Genomic DNA, 9,110 nt, shown 5'->3' with positions numbered 1-9,110 from the left:
AGAAGTTGCAAGGCACACACTTGCAAACAGAGGTGCCCTCAGGAGAGATCCACAACACAAACTGGGCCCCTAGGCTGGCTTTGGGCTGCATCCTTTCATCTGTAATACACAGCTCAGGCTGACCTTTAACTAGGAGAAATAAAAAAGGGAGGTGACTGTTACTGAGTCACAGAGAGGGGAAAAAAATAAGGTGTGAATTACGATGGGGATGAATGGAGAATATTTAGAAAATCCTAGGAGGCAGAGTATTTTGAAAAGGCTTCTGGATGGGGCAAACACACTGGCAGCACTGGGTTTGCAGGAGTTGCTTTGGTGCAGATTTGCCAGCAGGTTTCCCTAGGTTTTCTCAGGATAGATCCCTGAAGTCTGAGATTTCAAACTCCACAGACACTTTTGAAAATCTTGGTTCCTTACAGAGTCCCACAATGCTCCAATAACTGTATAGCCTTGAATTTCCATAGCACTAAGTGCTGCTACAAGAGTCAAGACAGGTATTGCTGGGTCCAGATCTGGCAGATTCAGCATCAGGATTTGGCAGGGAAACTCCATCTCACCATCTCTCCCCCACTGCAAGTAACAAGCCCAAAGAAAAGGAGAATCCTCAGCATCAGTCCAATGCTCACAGATGAAAAAGAATAAAAAAAAAAAAAATCTCAGGGTCACCCTTTTTCTTTCAGTGTAGGACTACAAAGTCAATATAACAGTGTTGCATGGACACTCAACGTGACTTTAAACAAGTTGTGGTACAGCCAGCAGCACAGCGATGCTGGAAGTACATTATCTAGCAGAGGCTGGATAATAATCATCACCAATTCATCCACTTTTTTGGGAGAGCGTTGCAACCAGTGGTGGCCACTGTCTATCCTTGCTTCTTAGCTCACCCTGCCCAGGGTAGGTGGCTTGAAGTGAGTTAAGCCAGGCTTGTATCTACTCATGGCTACAGGAGGAGCAGAAGAACCCTCGCAGCTGATTTATCTCCACGTGTACCACCTACCTGGCCAACTCACAAAAGGCTCCAGGATCCCTGACCTTGCCAGTAAGCCCAAAGCTGCCTTACTTGGGCCAGCAGGGGAGAGCCCAGAGACTGTACCTGCTGCAATGTAACTTCATGCCAGTCAGAACGGTTGTGTGGAGGAAGATGGAGAAAAAAAAAATCACCGAGAATTAATCAAGCCATCATCAGTGGCTCCAGGTGCAATAGCTGTACAAGAAAAACAAATAAATCAACCCACAGTTAAAAATAGCCTTTTTGATTACTGTCTTCAGTCTTCGTCTAAAGACAGAGTAACAACATAACGTTCTCTCAGGAACTAACCCCTGGCCAATATTTTACAGCTCCTGCCCTTAGAGCAAGTCAATATGTGCAGAAGATAGAGAGGTGGATTGATGAGAGGTAAAAGATACCTGTACTGTGCTGTACACATTTGCTCCTGCTGGGCCCAGGGAGCTGCCCGCGAGGGCACAGGAGAAAAGGGCAACACCTTGACGGCCGTGCACAAGCCCTCATGGCCAAAAAGCCACCTCAGGCGAGTCGAAGCCAAAGCTTGTGAGGGCTCACTTTGCACCACTGACCTCTTAGAAATGTTTTTATCGATATCCGTGTCTCACAACAGGGGCTGCAGCACCTCTGGGCACCCGCCCGGATCTGCAGTGTCACACCTTCCCCCAGCCCTCGGTCCCGGGGGTCTCTGCTGGCGCTCGGGTCCTAACGGTGTTCATAAAATGGGAGATATATAAAAGATACAAAGCAAGAATACAAGTAACACGTTGTCTATTTTAACTCTTTTATATTAATTGTTAAATGTCACCCTCAATAGAAAAACCACTGTCACCAGCGCCGGCGTTTGCAGCAGGTTCTCACTGAGGGTTCTCTAGCCGCAGCAGAAAATCTGGGTTCAAGGCTGAAAACGGAACCGCCCGGCTCACGGGATGGGCCCTCAGCTCCCCGCGGCTCCCGGGATCGGCCCCTCAGCTCCGGGCACCCCGCGGCTCCCGGGATCGGCCCCTCAGCTCCGGGCTCCCCGCGGCTCCGGGGATCGGCCCCTCAGCTCCGGGCTCCCCGCGGCTCTCGGGATCGGCCCCTCAGCTCCGGGCTCCCCGCGGCTCCCGGGATCGGCCCCCCAGCTCCGGGCTCCCCGCGGCTCCCGGGATCGGCCCCTCAGCTCCCCGCGTCCCCGGCCCGCTCCCGCTCCCCGACCCGCGGCGGCACCGGCGGGGGACAGCGCCACCTGCTGCCATCGCCGCGCGCTGCAGCCGCGGCCGGAGCCGAGAGGGAGCCCGAGCCGGGAGCCCTCACAGCCCGGCCGGCTCCCAGCGCCTGCACGAACGGCACATCCTTCCCGCAACCCGCCGAGACCCCGGCCTCAGTCACAGCTTGAAGAGATTAATGCGACCAGCGACTCGCGGGGCTTGTGGCTGAAACGCCAGGTGGCCTCTGGTAATCTTAACTGTGACATCTCCTCCCCGTCAGTGTCTTCTGGAGAAAGGGCAAACAGGAGTAACCAGAGCCTGTATCCGTCTGGGTAGTCCCTATTTTGATACAGTCCCTGTTATATTTCCTTTCTTGATCATCTCAGTTAATAGTTATAGAATCATAGAATCTCCTGAGTTGAAAGAGACTGACAGGGATAATCAAGTCTGACTCCTGGCTCAGCACAGCACAGCCCCAAGAGCCACACCATGTTCCTGACAGCATTGTCCACTTCTTGAACTCCTTTAGGCTGGTGCTGTGACCACTTTCCTGGGAAGCCAGTTCCAGTGCCTAACCACCCTGTGGGTGAAGAATCATTTCCTAATATCCAACCTAAACCTTCCCTGACACAGCTCCATGCCATTCCCTCGGGTCCTGTCACTGGGCACCAGAGAGATCAGCATCTGCCCCTCCACGTCCCCTCATGAGGAAGCTGCAAACCATGATGAGGTTTCCTCTCAGTCTCCTCAACTGGCCCAGACTTTTCAGTCTCTCCTCACACTGAAATTTTCCCCTGAGCTTCTATTTAAAGTGGGAAAATCACTCTGATTATGCTCCTTGCCTGCAGTTTGTGTTTGGTTGCTCCAGCATTCGTCTGCAGCTCAGTGTTTACATGGGATACACAACTTGTAAGTCTAAGATTTGATTATACAGAAAGATGTTCCAGGAACGTTACACATAAATACATGGACTCAGTGTAGTCTGATTCATCCAGATTAATTTTTTCAGACTTCTCACCTCACATCATTTGCCCAAGAATGTTCTCATTTGTCCAAGAAGCATCAACACTGACAGCAAAAAGTCCTCATCCCATAACTATGGGCCATCCTGCTGGCATCTGGCTCAAGGAGTCTCCGACAATTATGAAGAATGAGAGTTGGAGCATTTCTGAGCCTGCAGGGAGAAGGTACAAGGACCCTACTGGAAAACCCCAAAAACTGGGTAGCTCTTCTGAAATCACACTCCGTATTCTTCTGACTCCCCCCATAGTGAGTCACTGACCTGGCTCCACAGGAGGAGCCACAATCCTGCACTGTCCAGACCTTCTTCATTGGCTCAACACACCACAGCCACCCAACATAAGCAGCCACATCCAGCCAGATACTCACTGCCAAAAGTCTCAGGATCTGTGCAATGGTCTCCTTCCTTACACCAGGTGAGGCACGGTTTTGGATGGTGTTGTGCTTCCTCCCATCCTCCATCCATTGAGTCTCCTGGCAAAAGTGCTGAATTCAGTGTGAGGATAATGGGAAAAATTTAAGTAATATTTAGATATTTCCACAACGTAACAATCAATAGTGATTGTGTATCTCAACCCTCTTGTAAACAAACAGCAATAAACATGCAGTTTGACCTGAGCATGTCAGCAAAGTCCTGTCTCTGGGTTACTTCTTGCTTTTTAATCTGTGCAGGTTGATATAACCCACCTCTGCTGTAAATATCCATCCATCTAGCTGTTTGTGGGACTGGCATCTCTACACACTTCTGCTGCTGAAATAAAGACAGGAAAGAAAGGCATTTGGAAATATGTCTCAAATCTTAAACATAACTTGACAACTAGTGGGCAAAAGATAACAGAGTGACATTTACAGAAAGTTATACATGATGCAGGTGTATATGAGTCAAACCATAAAAGGGACATGGCTCAGATCTTTTGTGTTCTCCTAGAGGACTTTGATGTCATTTAATGGGCCATGCTCCACTCACAAATCCATTTTCACAAGCCTTTTTTGGTCGCTTTCATATTTTGTGTATTTTAAATTAAGACTTAAGCCATTGTGAAGGACCTGAGTGGTGCACAGACTGAGGCCCATCATCTCCTCATTTCCCCGATGGGCTTTCCAAGTCAGATGCATTTCTTGCAGCAGTCTTCCCTCGCCTGGCTCTTCTGCTACACCTGCAGCAATATTCTGCTTCTAGTGACACTCTCATCTTCCTCACATTCAGGTAACTTTGCTTCATCGGGGGGGATGAAGCCTAGTGATCAATGACCTCAACTGGCAGTTAATTTCTTCTAGCAGAGGCCTGCCCATTCCCCGTGGTGTCCATCTGTGGGTGGCACAGTGGCCTCCAAACACTGGAGTGTCACTGCCCAAGAGTGTGGCTCTCATTGAAAAGTTTGGGCCAACAGTGAGAAATGTAACCACAACCTTGCAAAAGGCTGGTTAAAACCCAAAAGTATAGCTGGTATATTGCTGGGGAAGTCATTACACTCCAGAGTTTTCATGGAGTCAGTGGTGCAGATATGTACCACCTGGAATTTGTGAAAGTATTAAGGAAGTTGTTAGAAAAAAAATACATCTCTTCTCAGTGGCTGCATTCTCCGATGGTAAAAACCAGAAAGACTTTATTCCACCTCACAAGGCTGCTGGGAAGAGAAACTCACTGAAATCTGTGATGCCATGGTAATGATTCTTGGCTACTTCCTTCATCAATGGGCTTATTACTGCAAAAAAATTAAAGAGAAAAAGAAAATACAAATATTTATCAGTGTGTTCCATTAAAAATTCAGAATATTACCATTGTTTTTAGCTATGTTAAAACCAGCACGTATTTCAGAGAGGGATCACTTATCCATCTTTATTAATAATTCCCTATTGTGAACAAGAAGAGTATCATTTTCTTTACACCTTTAGGGAACAAACAATTTTCCCATTTTCTACGACACTAATACACTTTTAATGGCTGTAAATTGTGCACACATAAGAAGTGAAAGATTCCCATCATTTCAATCTACATGAAAATTTCAGCTGCAGCATTTACCTTATTCTGACTCACTGATTTTAAAATTACATTAATGCCCCCACAGATCTTTTGAATTAAAGTAAGATACAGCTTCTGGTTTAGAGTGTAAAGTTAGCCTCCTGAGGAAGGCAAAGTAATACTGTAAAAATCCTGATTCTAGCGTTTTTTCCACATCAAAATTAGCATTTCTTGAAAAAATTTGACTGGTACTCACCCACAGCCCACAGGTATCAAATGACCTGATCTGGAGCAGGACATTGATTCATCACCACATCAGGAAACAAATTTCCTTGGGCCACACCAGCAGCAAGGGTAGCTGAAACAGGGTCAGTTGAATGAACCCATCAACCAGTAGAAAGGAGAAAGCAGCAGCTGTGATGAGAGTCAAGGCTACACAAGTTTCTCTTAAGACCACTCACACTGAAAAATAAAATCCACACTTTTCATCAGCATTTACATTGCAGAGGCAGACTTAGTATTAGCTTGTGACTGCTAATAGTAGATCTGCTGCTGCAGTCTGCAATCCACCATTAACACATTTCTCTCTCTGCTGGCTTTCTACAACCTAATGGTGAGACACCGACTGTTACTAATCAAATTATTAGTAGCTGGAATAAATGCACAGCAATGGCCTATCCTAAAATCTTTCTGTTAGAGAGACCTTGCTGAAGATGAGAATATGCAGCTGTGTGAGCAATTACAACAGCATGGACAATGTGTCACTTCTGAGTCTCAGACTTAGGGTTTCCAAAACTTCTCCTAACACCCTTCTTTCAGCCTCCACATTGTGGATTAACAGGCACCCAAGATGTAGAAAGCAGGCACGGGCTATTTGCACTCGGTGCTCGAGGAATGTGCTTCCATACTGAGCCTGTGTCCTTTTATTAAAGGTCATTCATCAGCTGCAATGTCAAAACACAACTTGTCTTCTAAACTGGTGGTACAAAATGTCTCAGAGGTACCTGTGAAACCCCCAGTAACTGGGGAGGAAGAGTACATTCCATCTTGGGGGTTGGGGAGAGGAGGGAGAGGAAGACAGAGCCAGATGTCACCACAGAGCAGATAAACTCAGAAGGTGCGGCCTCTGGAGGAGAACAACACATTCGTAATACAATTATGACAGGATGGGAAAAAGATAGATAAACTAAATAGCCTTAACTCACTCCCCAAGTTCTAAGTGGTGATGTGTTCACTGGTTTAACTTTCCACCAAGATTACAGCTGTGTGACATTGGAGCCTATGAATTTAGATAGCTCATTGGTTGTAGGAGACTAAACACGTACCCATATCAAGTATGTTTTCAGATCCTTCAAACTTGAGGAGAATTCAGGTAGAGTATCATGTGCTGCTGCCGCCTTGAGTCTCTGACACAACTCTGAATTTCTATTACAGCTTTTATACATAACTTTCAGACTTCATTAATTCTGGTGGAATTATGATTCGTCTTTCACTTTTTTTAAGGTTATGTGTGACAAAAAAATTATGCTTTCAATTTGTAAAACCAAATACCTACGTGGGACCTGTCGCCACCAACAGAAGCTCCAAACAATCACACTGATGGGGTTAATTGGCATTTTAAAATAAATCACTGCCTCCAGATTGATTTATTTTCCCCCTTCTCTTTACACAACATTACAGCATTTCTCTATAATTATTCAATGCTAAGTTCATGGGTTTGAGGCAGACGACTGCAGACTTAGGAAATGGTGTTTGATTTGTTGCCATGGAAACATCTTGCTGTAGATGTACTCTAATCCCATGACAACTCTGTCTCTCAAGAACCATTTTTTCTGACATAATAAAAATCTGATCAAGGTCAGATTTAATAACAATCTCAGTTCCCAGACTTTATTTCGTAAAGCTTTAGCAGAGTTATTTTTTTTTCTGAAGGGATTTTCTGGAAACTTTGTTTATTTTCTTAGCCGGACTGGAATTTATGCCCTAAAATACATAAACCTGGTGTGGTGTCATGTTAATTTACAGTGCACCTTTTGTTATGGTTTAATTGCATCATTAAAAGAAAGTTACTTATAATTGTTTATATTGTCTTGACAGATGTTAACATTTTACCAACATTGTTCTCACTAATACATACATTTGGGATATCAATAATGCTTATCATTTCCTAACAACTGGTGTTTACATAGTAGCAAATGCCAATGTAGTTTAACTTTTTGTTGAACTGCACGTTTCATTATACAATGTTTTTCTGAACTATTTATCACATTCAAACCTGGAGGACTGGAGACAAGCACCAGTGCTTTATGTGTTCCACCAAAAAAGAAAACCAACATACATGCAGGAGAGTCATATTAACACAGAAAAAAAGTGACTTCACAGAGGGGAACTTGTCAAGGACTCAGGCTGAGTTTGGGAATATTTCCCCGCCTTGGCACAAGTGTATTTGTCCTTTGGCAGTTGGGTACCACTGACACCTTTGAGCAGTAACAGCTCCCTGGGAAGAGAGACTCAGCTAAAGCAGCTCAGCCTCACACTCAAGGCTGGGCTTTCAAAAGACAGCACCTGGAAATGCTGAGAGACAAGGGTGTTTCAGAAACACCTTTTCATCAACTCCTATCCAGCCCTGGGCAACTGAGTCCTGAGTATTATATGGTCCCGACAGGTGGGGGAGGAACCAAACTCGGATTACCAGTGGGGACTTCTCCATTCATGCTACTTGTCCAGTATGACTTGATAGCCCCTAGAGAGAGATTTTACATTTTCATCTTACCCTAATGCATGTATCAAAAATAATCAGGTAAATCACAGCCTAGAAAACACATCATTTCTATTGACTGTAAAAGTAATCCAAACTAATTCAGAAGCAAAGGTCTCACATCTTCTGTCCCAGAAGCTTTGTCTGCAAACTAGGTCTGAGACAGTGAAGAGAATGTTTAGAAAGAATTCATCCTTCCTACAGCAAAAATTTATTTTCCTGTGTCTGTGTAGTTTTATGCCTATCAATGGTTCTATCAAAGAAAATATATAATTGACTTCACTCTGTCAAAGTGAATGGTGATCCTGGAACTCCTTAATACATTGCATCGTAATATTTTGCAACACAGCTACCCATATTTTTTCTTACTTGCCCAAGCACAGCTTCACACATATAGATGCCTATTTTGGGTCTGTATATTTTTAACCACCAACACTGGACTATTTGACCTGCTCCAGAAATCAGAATTGCATCCCTGTGACAGGTATTCACCAGCCTGTGTTACAGCCCTGCTTTGGATCCACAGTGCATTACGCAAGGTACTCTACAAGACACATCACAGAAGGGCCACCAAAAAAGGATGGGTAATGGTCTCTGCCCAGTGATGGTCTCTGGAAATCAAGTTCAACCAGTGACCAGTATCGTGGCAAAGACAATTTCTGTGACCAATGTAAAAATGTAAGGAGTTTTTTCAGAGAAGTTTTACACTGTCATGCACTACCACCACAAAGATACATGAAACCACAGAAACCGTCATTTAGCATAAGGATTGTAACAAATTTTGTACATTATCAACTTGCTCAAAACCAACAGCTTTCCATATTGATTTTCAAGTGTGGCACCACAGGAAGGATATAAACCCTTCTTATAGCCCAGAAAAAACTGAGCTACATCTGTTCTTTGACATTACAGGTGATAAAGCATCACTTTGATGGCTCAGCTGAGATCAGAGCACATCCTAGGTACCACATAGGCACACACTAAGATACAGCATCTGCCCTGCAGAGCTTTCATTTTAAGTACTGCAAGACAGAGTGAAAAAGGAATTATTCATATTCCTGTACTATAGGTCAGAAAGCTGAACTTCGGGCTTTAAGTACAAGACTGTCCTTCTTTTTGCATTATCAGTATAAACAAGGATTATTGTCAGTATTATTTTGAACAAATAAGAAAATCTGA

At 44.6% G+C, this 9,110-nt stretch overlaps 1 long non-coding RNA gene across 3 annotated transcripts; it reads right to left on the bottom strand.

The window, feature by feature from the left end:
- Window positions 1-2,284: 2,284 nt before the first annotated feature.
- LOC125333247 lies at window positions 2,285-6,295 on the bottom strand. 3 transcript variants are annotated; one of them, XR_007206813.1, is made up of 4 exons: window positions 6,178-6,295; window positions 5,430-5,587; window positions 3,580-4,916; window positions 2,285-2,529 (listed from the first exon to the last, which is right to left on the bottom strand). It is a non-coding gene; the product is annotated as an uncharacterized LOC125333247 (long non-coding RNA). The 3 variants fall into 3 exon arrangements; XR_007206814.1 differs by having other exon boundaries at window positions 2,285-3,961; window positions 4,857-4,916; XR_007206812.1 differs by having other exon boundaries at window positions 2,285-4,916.
- Between the last annotated feature and the right edge of the window lie 2,815 nt (window positions 6,296-9,110).

Source organism: Corvus hawaiiensis, chromosome 14, assembly GCF_020740725.1.
Source record: "Corvus hawaiiensis isolate bCorHaw1 chromosome 14, bCorHaw1.pri.cur, whole genome shotgun sequence".
In the NCBI taxonomy this organism is placed as follows: Eukaryota; Metazoa; Chordata; class Aves; order Passeriformes; family Corvidae; genus Corvus; species Corvus hawaiiensis.
This window is presented reverse-complemented; position numbering and strand designations above follow the sequence as displayed.